Below are 24,564 nucleotides of genomic sequence, written 5' to 3'. Positions count from 1 at the left end.
CAGCAACCAGATCTTCCTTTCGTTGGGAAGAGTTTGCATGTACAACTTCTCAACAGACATTGGTCTTCTGGCCAGTGTGCCTGTGGCCAGCTTGCCTTTTCTCTTGCTTCTTTAATAATGTATATTTATTAAAACTTTTCAAACACTTTGAGAAAAGCAGCACAACTTCGAAATGAATTACTTGAAATAGCGATAATTTTAAATACTTAGACAACCAAATATTATAAAAGAACAGGCAACTAATATACCACTTTTCATCCTAAAAGAAATTCGTTTTCATCTGGAGCTGTCGTTCTGATGCATTAACCAATTACTGCTAAATATCAATGGTGCATTCATTAAAAATTCCACTTAAACGGCAGGATATTTGTCTTCTCAATACCTGACATTCTTCATTCTGATAAGTATTAAAAATATTTGAAAAGAATGTAATATATAATGAAAATAATTCACAACACTTGAAAATGCAACAGAGTTAAGCAATTTATAATAACAGGCTCCAAAATCAAGTTGTTACAATTATTTGAACAGCACCTTCTGCAACAGATCGCTCTTTCCATCTGGAAAATATTACCTGAATTCTTTTTAAATAAAAATACCTAGTGATGCTTTTTTTATGAGGAAGTTGTGGCTTACAATACTTTTGAAAAGGGGAGTGTTGGTGTCAATTGTATAGAAACCTTACTGTCAGGAAACTGTACCCTTAAAACAAATTATGTACAAAGAAAAATATTCATCTGATGTAAAAAGAAAACACCCAGACACAAGCTTCTGAAGCATAACATATGCAAATTAAAACACAAAATCACAAGAATACTCTTGTTCTAGGACAAAATTAAAATGAGCTGTTGTCACAGTAGCACACGTGGATTGCATTTCACCTCTAAGGTCGTTTAGGGATATGAGACAACTTCCTGGAAGAAAACAAAGACTCCTTCCTTCCTTCTGTTTTGATGCAACCTGTGCATGAATGTGTATCTAGGAGAGGACCAAAGCTTCATGGTAAAGCACAGATTTGAATGTAAAAGGGTTGAGGTCGAATCCCTGGCATTTTCAGGTAGGACCAGGAAACAAACTATACTGAGCTACACACAGATGTACTAGTGTCTGTTTTGTTATAAAGCAGCGTCCTATGTTTCTGCTTTTTCTCAGGGGCTCAGGCAAGACCTCCATAGGAGGGGTTAGCTTCACCCTAATCCTTCTCATCATGTGTCCTGATTGGTCATTGTGGTCCTACGTTAGGTCCAATCAGCACAATAAAGAAAGTTGTGTTCATTCGTTCACTGAATTTTCGTTTGCGCCCCCCTTCCACCACAGATCTTAAAACATGGTACGTTCCCATGGGGTCCTGTTCCTCCTTCTTTCGTTTGACCTTCTTTTTCCTAGGTAAGGGCAGTAACGAGTTTTGCTGTGAGTGTTACTAGCCTTAATTACATTGAAGGTCCTTTAGGACAGCAAATCAGTGTTGTTGTTGTTTTAAAGAATATTCATGGTAAAACAAGGTCAAGAACCTCCAATCTAGGTAATAAATGGTAGATAAAAAGCAAAGACTTTTATTTGACATAATCATGAAATTCAGTGAAGTGACATCCTCGGAGGTCTTCCTGGCCCCACACGACACAGACAAGCAAGCAATTTGAAATTATCTGAGCCTCTTGATTTAAGAAACGTAGGTTTTCGGCCAAAGAGATCCACCTTGGTGCTGCTTTCAAAGCCAGTATTCCTCTTGACTACGATTGTAAAAAGTGGGGCCACAGTTGCATTCATTGTTCAGTGAGCTTGTCCACATAGTTAAACCCACCGACAGCAATGAATGTTAATTGTGACCTTTTGTGTTTGTGAAACCCTGCAAGGGAAGACGGGCTCCCTCATCTCTTCCCCTCCCCCACCGAGAAACCCAAATATCTTGTGCGCTGGTTTTGTGGCAGTCTTCAGCGAAAGGTCTGCACTCATGAAGCAAAGAGGAGGATGGTTAGCTGGAGGGTACAATCAACGGTCGATGGTTTTCACTTTAATCCCAAACTCACCGACAGCGTTGAATGTTCACTGAAGCAACCACAAGAAGCAGAACTCCACAGACTTCACAGTATCCACCCGCAAATGTCTGAAAGTAGGGGAGGAAGGGAGAGAAATTTTAAGAAAATACAATGATTCCAGTTCCATAGAAAACTCAGTTTTAATTTGGTGGTCCCACAACACTTGACCATAGGACCATCCCGTTAAATTGTTCTGTCAAACAATTCTCAGTAAATAATTCCTGTGAGCCATTTAATGTAATTTCAGGGACTGCGGGTACAGGAATAGTGGGCGATACAGCCCTCAAATCCTGGGAGGAAAGTCTTAACATCAGATCAAAACGTCCCCCCTGGTTTATCTTTTCTTCAAAACAAAACAAAACTGGGAAATTGTGCAGAATAGTAATAGCTTTAGTCCATTGTTCAGATCCAAAAATGCCTAGCATTTATATAGCACTTTGCTGTTCTAAGAGCATAACATAGATTATCTAATTCTAATAGACCCTTACAACAACCGTATAAGGCAGGGCATTATTCTTTTTCCCAAGTTAGAGAACTGAGCAGAGACAGAGATTTGGAGTGGGGACATCCCTGTGTACAACTCAGTCTCTCAGCTTCCAAGTTCCCAGCGGTGTTATCTCTCCCCCCTTCCCCATACTCCTATCCTGGTGTTTCAGGCAATTTATTGCATCGTTTGCGCTCCCAAACTTAACAATAAATCTTTAAATATCCCATATAAAATAGAGAGCACAATTTCAATGTTAAACATTAAATATATATCAATATTAATTTGAGATACACATGGCCCCAACTGCCTCAGTTCAGACTTGTCCCTGATCACACACAAAAAAAGAATAGAAGCATAACATCTTTCAGCAAATCTCCAGGCTTGGTCTGAGGTGAGTTTCTAAGTGAAGGAATTCCGTAACTGTGGGAAACATAATTGAATACTTTCAACCTTCTTGTCCCTGCCTTCACACGTCCCTGTTTCCTCCATTGTGTTGATATTTGGATTGTAAGCGCATCAAGGGTGTAAACCTGTCCTCTCATGTTGTTGTTGTTGTTGTTGTTGTTAAGAACTATTTATATGGAGGGGACTGTCTTACTAATCATACTTGGTTGTTGTATGCAAGGATAGGGTGATGAAGATTAGCTTCTCAAGTAGTTTTCGATCACAATGGGTCATGGGAGAAGAGGAGCAGCCCAATCCCACGCCTGGTTATTTAAGTCCTGTTGAGTTTATTGGGACTTACTCCCAAGCAAGCATGCCTAGGTTTTGACCAAAGTTTCCTACAAATGTAGGGAAGTTTAAGCAAGAGCTGTTTTTAATGCATCAGGGCATTATTTCAATTTTGGACTTTCTGAGTTAGTTCGCATTTATTTTTAATTTATAAAGTGATTTATGTGCTGTCCTTTGGGGCATAGCCCACCCAAGCCTACAACTTTATAAAAGTAATGCAGTATAAAAACTAACAATGGCAGTGGTATTAACAGTTTTCTGAAAAACAAAGGCCAGTTAAAACAAATAACCACCAGTATAAGCTGAAGCCCAAATAGCTTTAACAATAACATTCTTAATAAAATAATGCATGCTACTACACACAAAAAAGTGATTCAAGCATCAAAGGAACTGCTCCTAGTATGTCCTTCCCAGACTGCTACATTGGATTATTGCTTTTAATTCTATTTCTAAGCCAAAACTTTAGTAGACATCTTGGCCTAACTAGAAGAATAAAACAACTGTAGACTGCTCAGCACAGACCAGGTTCAAATACTCAGCCATTAAGTCACTGGTGCCAATGTTTCTCACCCCAGCCTACATCACACGATCGTTATGAGAATCAAATGGGTTAGGGGGCTATTGTAAATTAACCACAAGTGTCATGTGAACAGTTCAGTCATCTGACTCCACTCATTGAGCTGGGGTGGTATGGTTGGCGTGGGAAATGCTGCTGAAAATTGCCTTCTTGTTGAAGCCATCTCCAGCCCTGCTGCAATGTGTAGGATTGTTAACAGAAATCATTCTTTGCTGTTCTGAGTAGATTAAGACATACCTTTCCTAGTCAAAATAAAATAAAACCGTGCTGGTGGTAGCTTTCCCTCTTTCTGGTTGCTTGAGACTTCTGAGTAGTTTCAGCTCAGGCAGACTTATTCAGTATTCACATCACTGCAAGTCTTTTGTGCCTTATAGCCTTTTGAATGCATCTGCATGTGTTCACCATTGTCCCAATAAAGAGAGCAGACTTCATAGTTTGGGACCAGTCATGTTTAACGTCTTCCAATTATTCCCTTCCTTTTCTGTATTTATTTTTCAGTTGCTGTCTTCTTCCTGTGACTCTATTCCCCACCACCACATAATTCTGTATCTTACATCCTTGGTATCAAACAGGCAAATGTGTCCCTTAGTTATGTCGGGTCCATCTCATTCAGTCTTCAAACAATAGAGCTGGCTGCTTCACATTTCCATTTTGCCTCCCCAATAAAGTACTGGAAAGCTCAGTACTACCATTCATTCTCCTGTTATTTCTCACCTTGAGTGCAATTCGAAAATCCCTATTCTCTCCTAAACTTTCAGTTCTGTGGTCTGCCTTTCACATTACACACTGGGTAACAATGACTTCTCCCCCTGCCTCTTCCATCATCTGGTTTCCATCTTCTTCTTTTTAAAGAAACCTTGTGGATTGGCCATGTGTGCCTTTGCTGGTCTGCACTACAAATGCCAGATTTATTTTATGTTCATTTCATATCTCCGGGCTTCTGAGAACATTCAGATTGGCTGAAACTTTTTTTTTTGTTCTTTATTTAAGGTTAGTAGGTCATAAATAAACCAAAACACTTTTCCTTGCTCTGAGCAATATGGTCATAAGCGTACATGAAATATCACTTCTAAAAAAGAAGGAACCTAACATGACTTGACAGGAGTACACGAGGAAGTAGTTCATTGTGTTGCTTTAAAGGCCATGGGGATTTCGGCTGTGGAAGTTGTCTGTCTTAGGAATAGATTAAATATCTTGTCTGATGACCTGTACTTAATTTAAGTGGCTGCTTTTGCCAGCTCTTCCAGAGGGCGAATATGTGAAATAGAGCATCTCATCTTCCGTCTTCAATCCTTTGCATCGTCTTTGATGGCTTGACCTAAATTGAAAATATGGGTGCTGTGTTGCAGAGAACATTTGCTTTACTGCTAGGCCAAGCGACATCTTTTAAATGGTTAATTAAAATGAAACAATGTTGTTCATTCATTCATCTATCTATCTGGAGGCCAAGAAGAACTTAAGGCCATTAATTTACTCAAATATATGTTTTGTGTTTACTTTAATAAGCAAATCCTATACATATTATATATAATGAAAACCTTTCTCCAACGAATTGGGGTGGGGTGCTGTCAACCTTAGGTGTACTTTTCACTGTAGAACTGTCACAAAAGTAGACCTATAACATAATCCTTTATATGATACTGGCACTCTCACAGTAGTAAACATTATGTTTCCCGATTTCAGTCATTTCCCCCCTCCCCCAGTACATAAAAAGCACCTGAGACATAATAAGTCCATCAATCAAATCCTGGGTTCGGGGGTCTTTCTTTTGTCCCAAGTGGTATGACATGCTGGGGTAAAAAAAATCCAACTGGCATAAAATATATCCAGAAAATCCCAGTTGATTCTTGTGTTTTGGGTTCGTTCTCTTTTTTTTGCCCCAGATGGTGAAATTTCTTAGGCAAAAGAATTTTCCGCATGGCTTTTCAAACAAAAACTGATCTAGAGAAGTAAAATTAAGCGTCCTTCTTCTGACACAACACATCACTTTTTTGTGGGGGCGGGGGGGGACATTTTTGCCACCCCAATAGGTATGGGAATTTGCCTTGGGAGAGTAAAATTGTCCGCCAAACCATCTAGGTAGGTTTATTTCTTCCTGTAGAAGAAATCATATAAAACAGGACACTGATGACACCATAATTTCCAGAAATCAGGAGAGGTTTTTCTGGCTCCTTTGCTTATCATAAAAAGTACCAGGTACATTAATGCATAGCACTGTATACATAAAAATAATTGGCATGACTCAGGCAACGTTAAGCACTATCAAGTCTTGCTGATTTCAAGGGCAATGACACGCATGTAATTGAATCACTCAAGTTGAAATAAATTAGACGTAAAGATGGTTAGCAATGGCTGCACTGGGCCTACCGTTTTGGAGAGCTCTAATAGTTTCTCTGGCTATAAAGAAATAATCATGAAGGATTTGCTCTATCAAGAGTTAATTGTGGTGATTGTTGACATTAATGACTTTCACAGTGAAGCTGATTCCCAGAGGACACTCCCAATTAGCACTGTTATCTCTGACACTATTGGGTTTCCACATGCAGACTTTGCTTTGTAACTGAACATGATAGCTTCTGCAGAGAGGGAAACTATTTCATTATTACTTCTGTAAGTCTGGGATGTTTCACACTCCGTCTCCCCCCCCCTTTTTTTTGCTTTCTCACCTCTATGTATTCACTTGTAGAAAGATTAATAAGTTATGTTAACAGAGTGCTGGACCACACATTGTTCTTGCCATGGGAATGCTACCCAAAATAGGATAGCTGTGACAACTTCTCCACTTCCCTGCTCTGCTGCCTGTTTATACGCAATTACTCACTTATGATGGTTACACCCCATGTGAAATCTCAGCACCACATTCCTCTTGGCTGCTAGAAGGATGGAGAAATATACTAGGTGATAGCTGTACTCCACACAGTCAAAACTTGCAAATGTAACTGTGAAAGGTTTAGACGGCATCCCTGAGGCAAGAGTAATTTAAGCTTAGCTCTTAAGTTACAATTCCACAAAAAACAAACTTGGCTCAAGTGGCAAATTCAGAGCACATTACAGCTGCCCACGAGGTAATGTGAGTGTTGGGCTTCCTTCGTTGCATGGCTAGATGAATAGTTTTTGATCAACTGGCTGATTGCATCTGCATTCCACCTTTCTCAAGGTGGCAAACCTTGAAGGGAGCCAGTGTGGTGTAGTGGTTGAGAGCGGTGGACTTGTAATCTGGTGAACCGGGTTCACTTCCCCGGTCCTCCACATGCAGCTGCTGGGTGACCTTGGGCTAATCACACTTCTCTGAAGTCTCTCAGCCCCACTCACCTCACAGAATGTTTGTTGTGGGGGAGGAAGGGAAAGGAGAATGTTAGCCGCTTTGAGACTCCTTCGGGTAGTGATAAAGCGGGATATCAAATCCAAACTCTTCTTCTTCAAACATGGTTCACCTGCTCCATTTAATTCTCATAGGAACCGTCTGAGGTTGAGAGACAAAGTCTGGGCCAAGGTCACCCAGTGATCAGCCTGGAACTTTGCTTCTAATGGTGACTAGACTAAAACAGACCATCAAAGCTAATGATGTTCCCTTGCTCAGCACGAAGCATTCAACACTAGTGTACAATTTAGTAGTTCCATTTCACTAAATGCCCATCCTTCACGAATTTGTCTACTCCTTCATAAAAGGCATCTCAGCTAGCGGCCATAATAACTTGTGGTAATGAATTCTGTATGTTAATTAAATGTTGTTTGAATAACTGCTTCATTTTGTCCGTGCTGAACTTTGTGCCAATCCATTACATTGGGTGACACTAACTACTACTATTAGAAAGGCAGGAGATTTTTCCTCTGTCCAAAATTCTGTCATACTCTAGTATGACCATGAAATAAATCTCAGACCAGAGCTATGCTGGCGAAGAGGCTGGGTATTTAAAACAGGAGAATTATTTTTCAGAGCTGGGATCATCAGGCAGAGTAAGTAGGATTATCTTCATCCCAATTCTTTCCCATGCAAGTGAATGGCTGCCACATGGCTGCAATATGTTCTTCAACAGTTTGGGTGGGAGCAAAAAAATAAAATCAGCAGAAAATTTCGAAGAACTATCACATGTATGGTGTAGTGGTTAAGAGTGGTAGTCTCGTAATCTGGGGAACCGGGTTGTTCGTGTCTCTGCTCCTCCACATGCAGCTGCTGGGTGACCTTGGGCCAGTCACACTACTCTGAAGTCTCTCAGCCTCACTCACCTCACAGAGTGTTTGTTGTGGGGGAGGAAGGGAAAGGAGAATGTTAGCCGCTTTGAGACTCCTTAAAGGGAGTGAAAGGCGGGATATCAAATCCAAACTCTTCTTCTTCTTCTTCTTCACCAACATGGTTAACAAACAGTGCCAATTAAGCTTATTACAGGTAGAGGGAAATGGGCAGGAACCTTCCTTTAGAAAATGCAAGTTTTGCCTGAGATTAAGGGTCTCATACTCTACCGACTCAACTAAAGACCTGGGCCAAAGCATACCTCAGAGGAGAGGATTCAGGGACACCCCAACCCCGGCAAAGGAATTAATCAGATAATTTATCAGAATATTATTTTCCAAGAAATTTCAACTCAACCCTAAAATTAATTTCCCTCCATATGTTTGTGGCAGTTATTCACAGTACTTAAACTGACTATTGGAAATGCAGTGCTCTCAGGTTTTGGAGTCGGTGGTTTGGTGGTTTCTTCCTACACTTTAATATAAATATGCTATTAAACTTAATACTTTTGTGGCTGAGGAAAAGCAATAACAAAGTATAACTCCATAAATGCAACTGCCCATGCTGTGCTTCAAACAGCCGATTTGCACAAGAAGCAGCACCCAAAGCAACTGTCTGCTGCACATCAAAGATGGGAGTTAATTTGCAACCAGTAGAAGTATTGGGATTTGGCTCAAATGTAGCATTCTGCCTGCTGATGACAAATTGGCATAGAATCAATTCTAATTTACAACAGCTTTGCTGATATTTATTGCATTGGTTTTATATTATTCATTTCAAAGTGCTGGGTTTCTTAATTATTATTAATTTATTTACAATTTCAGTTTGTGATTAAATTAGTGTTTTTAATTAGTAGGCAATGTTAGTCGATCTTCAAGGTTCCTTTTTTCTGATGTAAGGGGACAAAGTTAAACTGACAAAAGCACTGAGGTTCAATCTTAACGATCAAGTCCGAAAGGTTATGACAGAGTTGAGGGTACGGATGGACAAATATGCCATTTTCAATTTCTCTTGTTTTCTCATTTTGCCAACCTCAAGTACAGTTCACTGCATTAGCTTGTGATTTTCTTTAAAGCCCTCATGAAAATCATCAGCATTTTAGAACACTTTTCTCCTAATATGTACACTTATGCATGTTGTTTTGCCTGATATTCACATTTTGGAAAACAATTTCCCCTGATTTAATGCACTTTGTATGTAATCTTCACTAACACATGTATTTTATATATCACTTTCTCCTCTAATATAACATTTTTTCCAGCATTGTGTTGTTCAAGAACTGCACCACAAAATTCAGAAAGTGTAAATTTAAATAAGTAGCTGCTCTTTGGCCGGCATATTGTTTCGGGAAATGAGAACCGAACCAAATTTACTCCCCACCTAGCTGAGGGACATCAAAGTTCCCAACAGGTTGCAATTAGTGGCAAATCGTGCCATTTATCATCTTGACTGCATTACAAAATTCTATAGAGATGCCATACGTCTCAAACAACGGACACAGAAATGGCACTTTATGTGGCCGGTCTTGGGGTGGGGGGGAGTCCAATTCAAAGAACAAGGTGTGGACAGGATAAGCAACTACAATGCTATGTATTACAAGAATAAACTAATTCCAATTATTCCTGGTTTGCTGCACAGTCTCAAAGATGGTATGTGCTCTTGGAATCTGTGATATTGGGGAAACAATCTCAAATGTGCGTGTGAACAGGAAGCACAGCATCTAGCAGAAACCGATAAAATAGTGTGTTGTGATGCTTGTCCAAAACTCCTTTAGTGATCCATTTATACTAGCCTCCTCTAAGCAGGTGTGTTCCAAATATAATTGGAAGCAACTTTCATCATTCCTGACCTTTGGCGATGGTGGTTGGGGCTGATGGGAGTTTCAGTTGCAGCACAAAACACCACCAAGTTGGGGGAAGCTGATTTATACCAGACTGTGGAAATACACTGTATTCACAGCCCTCATAGAGATGGCTTTGTAAGGCGTGAGTAGTATCACAGAAGATGCTTCTTGGTGTTCAGCATTCATCATTTTGCAGTGCCTATGATTCAACTGTACGATGCAGAGAAAGCACAGCAGCATCGCATCTGCAGCTGTATCAATAGAGGCAAGTGGTGGTTTATCTAACAATGGAGCCGACAATAGCCAGACAGTTGGCTCTGGAGATACCTCCTCCCTACCCTCCCTTTGTTTAATGTTTCTTGTTTGCAGGTTAACTTTTTCTTCCTGTTTAGCAGGCACTGCTATGGTCTTTGACTGGTTGCTGTTGAAGGACCAGGAAGAATTTTTCCTGCATTGGCAGCTTTTGTCTTCCCCGTAGCAATTCCTCACAACTTTGTTGGTTATGGCCTTGGGTGGAATCCTTCAGCCTTTTCTTCCCCATATGGGGGGGAGTGTGAAGTGGTGACTCACCCCCCAGTGGCGGCGATTCCAGGGTCCCTCTCTTAAAGGGGTTATATATATATGGGTGTCACTGGCCATACACTGAAAGGTCGTCAGTGAACTACCTTGGCTGCCTGCTATACTTACGTCTCACAGAGCACCCCCATATCCCATTTACCCTGTTGAGCCCCAACAGTCATTGCCAAGTCATGGAAAGAATATGCAATTACCAGTAATTTGTCACATAAAGACAGCAGAGATCACCACCTATTTTAGTATTTGGAGAACTCAGGTTTAGGCTGATGGTAAAGTGTCTTTGTTTTTCAAACACGGACAACACTTGCCCTGATGTTAATGCAGTAGCTATTGATGGTCCTGGATAGATAAGTGTACTCAACACTGGGACTGCTCTTAAGTGTCACGGGTATGCTGAACTGGTTTTCTAGTCATGCATACTAGTCAATAGATGTTGCATGGAATGTGATGCGAGTATGAGACATCTCTGTCCATCAACTGCTATGGATTTTGAAAACAAGACTGAATTGTTCAAAGTTCTTATAGAGATTATCTCAAGGCGTATCTACAAAATAATCTTGATTAGCCAGCAATTTCCACCATCCATCATTTTGACATTAGTACTGTCACCCCATAGAACCATGAAGAAATGCAATCAAGAGTAATGTTCCTCATGTAAGATGCTGCTTTCACTGATAACTGCTTGAGAAATCAGATCAGGACTCCTGAATCTTACACTGAAGCCCTCGCCATTTTATTCTTTTTGCAGATTTCTGTTAAGCTGTGGCTTTGGTCTGGCAAAGCACTTTACACACAGAGATGTTTGTGATATTGCTATGAAACTTGGTGAGAAGATAACCAAGGCATTGATTCTCTTTCATGAATCCATAGCTTGAGACGTCTCGTCATCATTTGCAGGAAGCAGAACCTCACAGCATGGGACATGTAGTCAGTCTTCAGGATTTCAGACACACTCATATTTTCAGTGTTGAAACTCATGGAGTTCAATACATGTTTTTAGGTAGGATTGAAAGGTACTTTGCACTGATGTACAACTGCGGTGAATATATATCACTGAATGAAGAGATGCAAGTGCTGCTTTTCACATGGTAGTTCCATCAAATGTTGTTGTTGTTGTTTAGTCATGTCCAATTCTTCGTGACCCCATGGACCAGAGCACGCCAGGCACTCCTGTCTTCCACTGCCTCCCGCAGCTTAGTCAAACTCATGCTGGTAGCTTTGAGAACTCTATCCAACCATCTCGTCCTCTGTCTTCCTCTTCTCCTTGTGCCCTCCATCTTTCCCAACATCAGGGTCTTTTCCAGGGAGTCTTCTCTTCTCATGAGGTGGCCAAAGTATTGGAGTCTCAGCTTCAGGATTTGTCCTTCCAGTGAGCACTCAGGGCTGATTTCCTTCAGAATCGATAGGTTTGGTCTTCTTGCAGTCTATGGGACTCTCAAGAGTCTCCTCCAGCACCATAATTCAAAAGCATCAATTCTTCTGCGATCAGCCTTCTTTATGGTCCAGCTCTCACTTCCATACATCACTACTGGGAAAACCATAGCTTTAACTATACGGACCTTTGTTGGCAAGGCGATGTCTCTGCTTTTTAAGATGCTGAGTTCCATCAAATACATTCAATCAATAAAAGAAATGTTACAATAACATATCATGCATTGCCGTCTACTAGGGTATTCATGTATGGGCATAGCTGTCAACTTTTCCCTTTTCTTGCGAGGAATCCTATTTGGAATAAGGGAATTTCCCTTTAAAAAAGGGAAACGTTGACAGCTATGTGTATGGGGGTGAAGAAGTGGTTACTTGCAACCTCCGTCAGCACAGGGGTTATAATTGGAGCAACGGGATGGAAACCACATTGGATTACTCTTTCACAGGTTTAGGATTTTTGCTAGGAAGTGATTTATGTGGATGTAAAACAGACCGTTCTGGAAAATGTCCGCGTCAAAAGAATGAATTGCAATGAAGACATCTGTGGTCATGTACATGTCAATGTCACTGATGAAATTTTGGTATGCAGTGCACTCATGCGAATACACCCTCAAAGCATAAAGCACCAAAAGAACATATGTTATTATTCTACATCTTATTACATCTGAAAGGCTGGTATTACATTGGAATAACTTCATTTATAAATTTTACATGCTTTTAGATGCTCCTAATGTATATTATTATAAAATGTATTGTTTTGCTAGTTTGTTGTTTGCCGCCCTGGGGCTCTTTTGGGAATATTATATATTGCATTTTTGCAGTTTCCATCACTGAAGCAGCCATTTTTTGAAAAGGCCACTGCTGCCCAGCAAGGCTGAAACTGGGTTGCTCCTAAATATTATTTTGATCAGTTTGGAAACCATGCATCTGAACTATTTTTGTTTGTTTAAAGGTAAAGGGACCCCTGACCATTAGATCCAGTCGTGACCCAACTCTGGGGTTGTGGCGCTCATCTCGCTTTACTGGCTGAGGGAGCCGGCGTACAGCTTCCGGGTCATGTGGCCAGCATGACTGAGCTGTTTCTGGCGAACCAGAGCAGCGCACGGAAACGCCGTTTAGCTTCCTGCTGGAGTGGGACCTATTTATCTACTTGCACTTTGATGTGCTTTCAAACTGCTAGGTTGGCAGGAGCAGGGACCGAGCAACGGGAGCTCACCCCGTCGCGGGGATTCGAACTGCTGAGCTTCTGATCGGCAAGTCCTAGGCTCTGTGGTTTAACCCACAGCGCCGCCCGTGTCCCTTTTTGTTTGTGAGGAGAGTGATGTTGAGCTCCTGTCCTGCTTCTGTACTTCCCATGGGCATCTGGTTGGCCTCCATGAGAACAAGATGCTGGACCCAAAGGGCCACTGGCCTGATCCAGCAGTGCTTTTCTTATATTTATATTCTTGCACACAAGAAACCCAACAACATTAACATCTGCACCACTACAACTGGTTTCAAAATTTCCATTCACTCAGTTACACATCCCTTTTTCAAGAATGGTGTCTATTCTGTTCTACATATAGGATTGGTTTGTCGTTGGTTGCTGCGTTCAGTTTTCAAAAACGCCGATGAAAAATCCAGGTATCAGATATTTGCAAGGTTTTGACAAAGTGAATGGCCATAGGCAAACGTAGGAATAGGTAGAGAAGTAAAAGAGAATGGAAAGTGTTTTGCAAGCCCATTTGTTTTTCATTCAGCTGACATCAGTCTACACCAACCTCACCTTTAGTGGCAGGTAGAGACGTACCTCACATTTTCCTTATTTCATATTTGCCATTTTTCCTGGTTTCAACTTCATGCTGTCTTGAAGAGTCTCTTGCACTGCACGTTCATCATATTGCTGCAACCTGAGAAAATAAATGCAACTTGTTATATCAGCAACCAAAGGACCAAATTATTACACCTGCCATTTCCTAATTTGCAAATAGTGTAGGATTTTGCAAATAAAATCTTTTGTAAGAAATTTTGTTATCCGAACATAATATGTAATATTCTGCAGGGAAGACCATAGGTAGGAAGGTGGTGCTTTTCAATATGAAATACCACTGTATCACACTGGGTGAATTCCATGATCCCAGTACATTCCCGAGCACAATTCAAAGTGTTGGTGCTGACCTTTAAAGCCCTAAATGGCCTCAGTCCTGTAGATCTGAAGGAACTTCTCCACCCCCATCGTCCAGCCTGGACACTGAGGTTCAGCTCCGAGGGCCTTCTGGCAGTTCCCCCTTGTGAGAAACGAAGCTACAGGGAAGCAGAGGGCCTTCTCGATAGTGGCATCCACCCTATGGAATGCTTTCCCATCAGATGTTAAGGAGATAAATAACAATTTGACTTTTATAAGGCATCTGAAGGCAGCTCTGTACAGGCAAGTTTTGAATAGTTAATTAATGTTTCATTGTGCTTTTAATCTTTTATTGGGAGCTGTCCAGATTGACATATTATTATTATTATTATTATTATTATTATTATTATTATTATTATTATTATTATTATTTGTTGTTGTTGTTGTTGTTGTTGTTGTTGTTGTTTTACTGTTAAGCAATAAATAAAATGTGTAGAAGAGCAGTACAATTTAGTCACATTAACTCTTTATGTTGTTACCACCATTAATTTTTTAAAAATCTGAATTCTGAAGGAAGCTGGCAGTTGTGCACCAGATGTGAAAGTGCTTGACATGAATATGCACTGATCAAGTAGGATCAGCACATCAGTATGCATGTTCATCGTTTCCTACTGCCTATTATTGACCCAAAAGATTATTCTGGTGGCACTTGAAATACGTTTACTTGCTCTCTGAAAATGGAGTGCACTGTTGAAATAAAGCTCTCCAACTAATAATGCACGTGTGCACGGCAATCCTACAGAGATGGGATGCTGGTGATCCATGCTAATTTCAGAACAAGCGCATGCGCGGGGGCTACTGCTAACCAACCTGCCTGAGGAAGTGCAGAGATTGCAAACAGAACAAAATTATCCACAAAGATTCCATTGGGTCCGGCTGATCTAATCTTGCTTCCCAGAGGAATTTTCTCTAACGAGCAACTCCAAATGGGCAGTACAGTATATAAATAATGATTATCCTTTTATCTCTTCTAGGTCACAAGCTCCAATGCATGCACAGAAGTATATTGGTTGCAACATCTTTCACGTTAATTTCAGCAGAGTGTGCTACACAGACATGTGACAGCACACATGCCTCTCTAGCTTAATTCATTAAACAATATATGTATTCTGCCTTTTATCCCAGGGTTGGATACGGAACATAAATAATAAAACACACAACAGTAAAATAGTAAAATAAACTGTTTAAAAAGCAAACAGATGTGTCTAAAAACAACAGAGCATGGCCTTAATATTGACAATCCCACAATCTCTACTTTGTGATCTGCCGCTTTACTTCATTATGTGCCAACAGGACACACATTTGGGTTTACAAAAAGTTAAAGCACCAACGTCAAACCAAAAAGTAATGGGTTAGTTAAAACATACTTTCTCCTCACTTCTGGACTGCAAGATCTCCACTGTTTTGCTAATGGCACAATCTCTTATTTCTAGAAGAGAGGTACCTAGTTTGGTTTTCATAAATCGTAATGCCTTCATCTGTTCTGTAAATCAACCACACAGGAGTACAACTGCTTTCCTCATTATTGTCCCCGAAGCAAATATTCTCATCCTGACTTCATGTTTAGGTTCGGATGATTTAACTAATATCTTGGCAATCCCATTTTCTAGACAGTGGGAACTGGAATCAGATTCTGGGAAAGAGTGAGTAGGCGAAGACACAGGAGCAATCTAGCAGAAATAATACTGTAGGAAACAGGATGGAGACGTGAAAATCAGCACACAACAAACTTAAGGCATCACACAGTGTCCTGTGTGCAGTTTCCCATGCACATTAATTTCCTTTTGTGAGGATTTTCTTTTTTCTTTTTCTTTTTTGGTTAACAGTTGTCCTGATTTGGCTTGGAAAGGCACTTGTTTTCTTTTTTTCATGGTGTGTGGGAGAGAATATACAGAGAGCTCCTTTTTAAGTTGAGACGAGACTGCCGTACCTCAAATTTCCTGGATGAGTTTGCACAAGACTGTTAAATGGATTTCCAAAGTCTGTTTCCTCCTTCTATACAGTCACGGCCAGGATAAACTTGGCCTTATTTAGTGCAATAAGAAATATATCTATACATGTGTGTACAGATACAGGATGCAATTTCCCCTTTCCAATAGCAAAACAAAGCATTTGCAAATCAGCTTAGTGGGGACATTTCCCTGGGTTAAAAAAACCTGCTCAAGGAGCAGAGACTACATATTACTGATCATCTGTTCAGGCGGAGCCTTCTTTTCTTTCTTTCCTTCCCCCTGAACAGATGATTGGTAGTACAGAACACAATCTAATCCAACTTCTTCATCAGGCTTTCTTTCCCACCCTCCACCCCCAAGGGAAATGCATGCACTCATCTTCCTATCAGCTAGATGTTAGTTAACATTTGTTTTAAATTCATCTTAGTGCTACAGCACCATGTAAACTCGCTTTTGCCTTTTTGCTGCCTTTTCCCTTCATTTCCTCTGCAGACTTCTAAAACCTCAAGTCCATTGGCAAATCTATTCCCAAAACTACCATATTTTTCGCCCCATAGGCGCACCGCCCCATAGGATGCACCTAGTTTTTTTTGGGGGGGGGGAATAAAGAAAAAAATATTCCCCCCCAGGCACGGGTCTGGCGCGGGGGAAGCCCAAGCTTCCCCTGACCCCAGCCCCCAGAACAGCCTGCTATCCGCAAGCCTAGGGAGCCGCGCCGGTCTCCCCAGGCTTGCAGAGAGCTGCGCAAAGCCCAGGCGTGCTCTTCAGGCTTCGGAATGCAGGCAGCTCTGCGCTTTGGGAGAGCTGTGGGAAGCCCAGGAGTGCAGGCAGCTCTGCACAACCCTTGGGAGCCCGGCACGAAGTCATGCCGGTTTCCCAAGGGTTGCGCAGAGCTTCCTGAAGCCTGGAGAGCGAGAGGGGTCGGTGCGCACCAACCCCTCTCGCTCTCCAGGCTTCAGCGAAAGCCTGCAATCGCCCCATAGGATGCACACACATTTCCCTTTCATTTTTGGAGGGGGGAAAGTGCATCCTATAGGGCGAAAAATACGGTAATTTCTGAATGAAAGACTGAGTTCCAGAGCTACTGCGAGTGTAGTGGTTCTGAGGTTTGTGCATGTCTGTGTGCATACCTGTTTGTAAACAGGTGCATCTTCAAAAGCCAGTGGAGAGCCAATACAGATTTTAAACTTTTAAAGAAGCTTCCTGGCTAGTGATTTGACCTGCAATCACCACCTACTGGTGCAGGGGAAAGGGCTGTGGCTCAGGGGTAGAGCACATGCTTTGCTATACAAGAAGTCCCAGGTTCGGATGTCCCTACCAGTTTCCCCAAATATATTGTTCTTACATGATGATGGCTTGGCTTGGATGTCTGAATTAATGTTTTAAGTTTACACCCCAAAATGTTTGACAATAATATTTGTATTTTTCTTTTTAAACTCTAATAAAACTACACAGTCAGAAAACACAGGCTTCTGATTGTAGAGGATAATTAAAGAGAAATGTAACGAAGAAACAGGAATCAGGTGCGCACATGTACACGTTTGTGTGCAATTCCACAGCCCAAACAGAACATAGGAATCTGCGTTATGCAGAGCCAGGACACTGTTCCACCATCTACCTGGGTGGCAGCAAATTTCCATGGTTGCTGGTTGCTCCATGGTCAGGCATGAGACATACCCAGCCCTGCCAGGAGATGCCTGGGATTGAGTCTGGGACCTTCTGTGCGCAAATCAGATGCTCTACAACTGAACTAGAGCCTTTCACCAGCCAGAGCTGTGCACACATAGCCCCAATAAGACTAATGGAATTTAGGGTGGGGAGATGGAGGCTGACTTAGTCTCCCTCCTGTCCCCTGCCAAACAACTGATTAGTGCTGTTGCTGAGTATCTGGCTGGAACAACCTGTATCCAGCCTTTGTCGCTGTGCACGCATGGAGCTGAAACAGGGCCAGGGCGAGCAAGGCATTTCCCACAGCATGTTTCTTGCCCAAGGACTGGATATATAATACCTAATGAACCAGGAACTAAAAAGCACTGTCTGGAAAGTATTACAGTAAAAGCAGTGAGATACATCACATGGGTATGTCTAATGGGTTTCTGTTGAAAGTTAGCTCTTTCCATAACCCTGCTGATTTACTGCTGTTCTCTAAGACTACACTGGAAGGTGAAAAAAGCCTATCTAAGCATTTCCAAGCACATGGGAAAATTACTGTAGGGTGGTTTTGGGTTGGTTTTTTTTACCTAGGCAGCTAATTAGCCCCGAAAGCTACTTAGCGCTGCTTTGGACAAAAGAAACATCCCCAACATTTTCATTTATGTTTTGGAAAATGACCTGAGGGTGTATCAGAAAGCGCAAATGGCTTTCCTTCTGTTGTCTTAGCATACTCCTTGTTTTGTTTTTGTTTTAGTTTTAAAATGTGATATTTACCAGTGGTAGGCTTTCTATACTGACTGGGTATCATGGAAAAGGAAGGTTCTTCTTCTGTGTCCTCCTAATGGAATAATACCAACTAGCACCTCCTGAAGTCTTGAAGTTTCCAGATTAGGTAGACCAGGGGATGCTACTGGACTCCTGGCTCTTATCATCCATCGGCTACGCTGACTGGGGCTGATGGGAGTTGGAGTCTAGCAACACCTGGAGGTCCACAGCCAGGTTCACTACCCCTTGTGCAGTAGAAGGCATTGCACCTGTCCTTAGGTGATTGTGCTATGAAGACAAGGGTGATTTTCTCCTCCTGTTAGTGGTTCTGCCTTTGTATTGCGACACTGTGGGATCTCGCCTCCCCATGGATGGGAATCCTGCACGGTAAAGCCTAATGGAGACTTGAGCCACAAGCTCTCACTGTTGCTAGTTAAGTGTGGGTCAGGGAAAGAATCAGCACTGGCAACCAGCTCTTATGGCTGGGAACACAAATGAACTCATGCTAAGCTGTGTCTTAACTCTGGAGATGCCTGGGCTTGACTTGGCATGGGCTCGTGGAGGGGCAAAAGTCTGTATTTCAAGTCCTACCCATTCCAGCTGGAGACTCGGACATCAGCCCTCCTCTCCTCGCAATTATTTTCTTCCCCTGCCGCTGCTCTTGCTCTCATAATATGGCTGCGAAGCTTCTCATTAGGCACTTTTAGCAATTACATTGAGCCTGATTGGCTATGTGCAGCCAGTGATGTGATTGGACTGACTGTGTTTTTTTAGCATCAGACTGAATCCTTTATGGTTCTATGAGATTATCAGAACAGTATGTCTGGAAGCTATATGTATTCGGATATTCTGTTTGGCAGAATTCTGGTTATGAAATAATCTTTCTCTTGGCAAAGGAAAATGCCGGTGATCTTCTGCTGTACTGAAACACTTTGTTGAGGGGAATTATGGACCTTGATTGCCAACAGATGTAATCTTGTCAAACTAGGACAGGGAGAAAAATATGCCTCAAGGTGAAAAACCTGTCTGTAGAGAGATGTCAAAGCTGTCACCTGTCCATCCAAACCTTTCTTAGCACCTCTGTCTTTGAGAAATGAAGCAAGCTCCTTTCAACTGGGCATGTTGCCATTGCAACAGATGGTTACAAGTATAGGCAGCCAAGAGACCATGCTTGTGTTTGCAGCACAAACTGGAGAGGGGAACATCTTAATATGACAGTTTGTGAGAAAAAAGGAAGCATAGTGGATGGAAAGATTTTGAGTTCTGTCAGTTGGATTTTTTTAATTCTGAGGAAATACATTTGCATAAGCACATAAGAAACCAGAGGCAAACTTGGAAGGTATTTTTTGTCTTGCTCTTTAGGAAAGATGGGAGTAAATATGGAACAGAATCTAAACTGAGGCTGCAGTCCTGTGCCAACTTACCTGGGAGTAAGCACCATTGAGCGGCACTTATGCCTGAGTAGACATGGTTAGAATTGTGCTGCTATGCTTCAAATATTGCTCAGCAACTTTGGACAGGTCACATACCTATATTTTTAAAAAATCACTGTCCAGCCAGAGGAAAATGAACATTAAATAACAATTATCTTGAGGATGTAGACATCTGTACAGTGTAGTAAGTTTACTGTGATCAGGAGAGAGTGATATTTTATTGGCAAAAAACTCTTTAGTCAAGTCTCACACATGTTTACTGAGAAGTAAGCATTGCTTTACTCAGTGGCATTTACTCTCTGTTTCTTGACTTGAAATGGAACAATATGAACTTTCCCTCAAAGAATTTTACTAGTCTTATCCGAACTCATTTTGGCTTCAAAATCCCTTTGTTCTTCACCCGAGTATGTATTTCCAAGTTTGCTTTTAGGCCAGTTGGTGTGCAGGCCAAAATTCCTACTCAGCCCTGAAGCAACTGGTTAATTTTATCCAAAATCTGAGTGAGGGTGGAGTGGGCTTAAAGAATAGAGTCCCTTCAAGTTTTGCCTTTGCATGTATGAATGCAGCAGCACACATCCATCTGCTAGCACCACGTACATTGCCTGCTTCTCCTGACCTGCGTGCAACATTGCTTTTGCCTTGAACCCTTATGGTCTGTTGGCAAATGAATTAACCACTGCAATGATACTGCTTATTTTAGAAAAACAAAACAAAAGATGTACATGGCAAGTACAAAAGCTACTTTGGAAATAATTTGGTTTCCCCTTAATAGCCATCACATGATTCACTACCTAGGTAGGAACCCAGTGGTTATTCCAAAAATCCATTTCAATTATCATACCGATGTATTTATTTCATTTTGGGTGGTTGTTAAGTTGTATAGACAGTTTGATTCTGTAAGAGAAAGATAAACTTTAGCTGCTCTTCCGTCAAAACCTTGTTTACATATGATGAGGCACAAGGAACGAAAGGGCACCGTCTCACAGATTCCTATAATTTAATTAATGAAGAGAAATGAACCTTGCTTAAGATATAGTTTCCCTCAAAGGCAGTACAGACCCAAATATCAGACTGAAGAAATGGAAATAGGCAATGCACTCATTCCCTGTTTTGAAGTTGGGTTTAAAAACAAAAACTGAATTTTTGCTTTGGCCAGTCATTTTCATTCTATTTTGTACCTAAAATCCGCAGTGGTTGTAGGCATTGTGAACCACTTGCACAGCTAGCCTTGAGCATTCATGTTGCATTAGATTTGTGTTGTCAAACTGCAATAGCATGCACGTGCTTGTGACCAAGCAAACCGAAGACATCTTCATTGCAACTTTTGAAGGGAAGGGTCTATTGTGGGAGGAGGCTGCTGCTGCTGCTCAGTGGTACATCATCTGCTTTGCATTCAGAATGTCCCAGGTTCTACCCCACATCTTCAGGTAGCACTGGGAATGCACAGTCTGAAACCTGGATAGCAGCTTCCAATCAACGTAGATAAAACTGCATGCCTCTTACTCAGTCTAAGGCAGCTCTCTATCTTCCTATGTTTTAGTCCCTCTACCCAAATCTGAATATCCACAAGCCACAATAAAATACAAAATATCACAAGCGAGGCCAATTCCCCCCCCCCCCCGGTCTCCCCAGTTTACAAACCACATTTTACTGTAATAGTGCTGAGGGTCAGCAGGTAGGTGATACAATCTGCTTCAGAAAACACTTGGCTGGGGAAAGCGAGCAGATAAAAGTAGGATGTGTTTGAATAGTGCAGCAATACTTTTACAAGCATTGGCCCTTGTTATTTGGGGGCGGGGAGGGGCTTTGCTGCAGGCAGCAGAATGCCTTGGGCCAGCAATAATAGCACCCAAACACGCATTCCAGTCAAAAGCCTGTTTCTCATTTTCCTGTTCTTGGAAGGGAGTATGTGAGAGTTAGCTGCACATGATGGATGTTAGTCACTTGGCTGAAGGTATTATTGGGATGTGCTCACAGAAGATATCAGAGCCAGTAGGAAACTGCACGGATTAACACTTATCTGATCTTTCCATTGCTTCAAAGTTTCTGGGACATCTCGCTGTCAGACCCTACTTAGAAGCAATATGCTTCTGAATACCTAGGATCTTAAATATATACTTTTGAAAATGAGCATTGCTCTGAGCACCACTTGCAGGTGTGGTTTTTTTCCCCTGTTTGTGTTAGTTAGTGCCAAAAAATTTAGTGAGTGTGACATTCACATGTGAATTTTGATTATGCTAGATGAATTTCACTGTGTCCAACACTAGATATGTTTCCCCATATTCAGGACATACACCAGTAATTTCTGATAATCCCATTTAAATGATGATTTATTAAATTTGTATACTGCTCTTCATCCGCAGAGCTCAGGGCGGTCGGCAACATAAAACTACAATATACATAGTAAAAGTAAGAACAACAAACCAATAACCCCCCACCCCACACACAACACATTTAAAATGACTGTCACTATTCATTGACATACCTCTAAATTTTCAGGCATTCACAAAATTCGATACGAATATAGACATTCATGAACTGTCAATATTAGAATCATAGAACCACAAAATTGTTGAGTTAGAAGGGACCATTGGGGTCATCTAGTCCAGTGTTTCCTAACCTTGGATCTCCGGCTGTTTTTGGACTACTCCCATCATCCCTAGCAAGACCAGTGGTCACGGATTATGAGAATTGTAGTCTGAAAACAACTGGAGACCTAAACTTGGGAAACACTGAGTCCAACCCCCTGCAATGCAGGAATCTCAACTTACTCATTGTAATGTATATGATGTTATCTTACCTGTGACATTCAAGACTGATTTACACAGCCTTTTGGCTATCTGGATAGAGGACAGAGAGGGTTGTGTGATTGTGTGTAGAAAACTAGCATATTTTACAAAGTCAGTATTTACATTCCACTGACTTTTGCCTCTTGCCCCACCTGCCACTGGAAAATGGCCCTTGCAAAGTTACCCAGGAGCGAATGTGGCCCTCAAGCTGGAAAAAGTGCTCAGCCCCTGATCTACAGGAAGACTGAATCCCCTTTTCACATGGCGGTGATTCCTATGTGGGCATTACATCATGTTTGAAGATACCTTATCAGTGTTTCTCAGACTTGAAATCCCCCCAGCTGTTGTTGGACTACAACTCCCATCATCCCTGACCACTGGTCCTGTGAGCCAGGGATGATGGGAGTTGTAGTCCAATGAGAGCTGGGGGCCCAAGTTTGAGAAAAACTGTGAGTGGAGAGATGCTTCTTAGTTATAATTACAGCGGGCAACCAACAGTGTATCTAGCAGAAGCACTTGCTTTTAAATAATACTCTCCCCATTTTCTTAATCTCATTATCCAATTTCTGAAAATGCAATTCAAGACAAAACCTCTTGTCTTGGGAGTTCAATAGGATCCTAAAGGCTTTACATTAGTTGCGTAATGCCTGGCCCCTTTTCAGAGCTGCCTTGTCGTGGTGAATAGAAAAGCAGGCTGCCATTCAGCAGGCAGAAAGCGTTGCCTCATTGTGTAAATAATCATCATTCTGGCACACAGGAGAATGGCTGTCACAGAAGTCTAGTTAGGAACTCTCCCCCCCCATTCTGTTTGTTCACGGACCATTTTTATATCTTCTTCAGTTTGAAGTGGCATCTCCCAGGTGACGTGGATGAGAGCCAAGCTGAGTGTCTAGCTCTCAGGAATATGCATGGTCCTCACTCATCCAGAGAAATCGGGGCACGGATGCTTGCCTGCACAAGTAAAGGTCTTGGCTGTGACATGTCACTTCAGGGGCCCCTGGTAAACAGCTTTCATTTCGTTTTCTTACCTAGGAACACCTGCATTGTTTCTTTCAGATTCAAGTAACAAACTAACAAACCCCAGTTCAGAGAGGGGTCATAAAATCATACAACTGTAGAGTTGAAAGGGACCCTGAGGTTTATTTAGTCCAACCCCTGCATTGCAGGAATCTTAACTAAAGCATCCGTCCAACCTCTTGCTTATCATCCTTCTCCTGCATACATACCCTCAACAATTCCATTTGATCCATTTCCATCTTTCCGGATAGCCACTTCATGCCCCCAACATGCGCGCGGAGGCTGGCTCCCAGCCCCGCGCGATCAGGGGAATCCTCTGCCAATTGGCTGGCTCAGGGGTGTGTGGCTTGCAGCATTTAAGACAAGCGTGGCAGAGGAGCTTCCTCTTTGCCGCTGATCAGCCGGGGAATTTCCCACCCAACCACCCTTCAAGGTTTCTACTTTGACCTTGCTATGGACTTCGGTTGGTTGCCATTAAGGGGCCTGGTAGGAATTTTCTGTCACGGCTAAAATGGCCGCTGTTTCTTTAATGCGAATAAAGCTGGGTCAGCATGACTCAGCGGTCTGCACCAAGTTGTATATATAAGTGAGAAATGTTAGTTTGTTGCTGAGACTGGTGTTTGGGTTGGTTGGTGCTGGTGTGTGGAGTTATTCAGTCGTGTTTTGCACAAAGACTTTTAAGAATAAAACTCTGCAAGGATATTCTCGTGGACTCTTTTTGTGCCGACAAGGGTCCGAGGACCAGGCTGAAGAGGCAAAGGGAGGTCAGAACCTTTTCCTCCTTTTTTTTTTTTTGCTTTTTACAAACACTGACAGGTTATGGGCCCAGTGTTTCTGAGCATGTGCAGAGTGCAAAACGACTGACAGCATCTCAGCAGGGA

General features: G+C 41.8%; 1 long non-coding RNA gene across 1 annotated transcript in view; it reads right to left on the bottom strand.

The window, feature by feature from the left end:
- Nucleotides 1-465: 465 nt before the first annotated feature.
- LOC309371907 overlaps nt 466-24,564 on the bottom strand; it is a 100,636-nt gene continuing 76,537 nt past the window's right edge. Inside the window, exons 3-4 of the long non-coding RNA XR_014169340.1 lie at nt 13,700-13,799; nt 466-2,104 (exon numbers count right to left, since the gene is read on the bottom strand). This is a non-coding gene — a long non-coding RNA (uncharacterized lncRNA). The remainder of the gene's footprint in view (nt 2,105-13,699; nt 13,800-24,564) is intronic.

This window comes from Podarcis melisellensis (genome assembly GCF_964234715.1).
Source record: "Podarcis melisellensis genome assembly, chromosome: 6".
Lineage (NCBI taxonomy): Eukaryota > Metazoa > Chordata > Lepidosauria > Squamata > Lacertidae > Podarcis > Podarcis melisellensis.
This window is presented reverse-complemented; position numbering and strand designations above follow the sequence as displayed.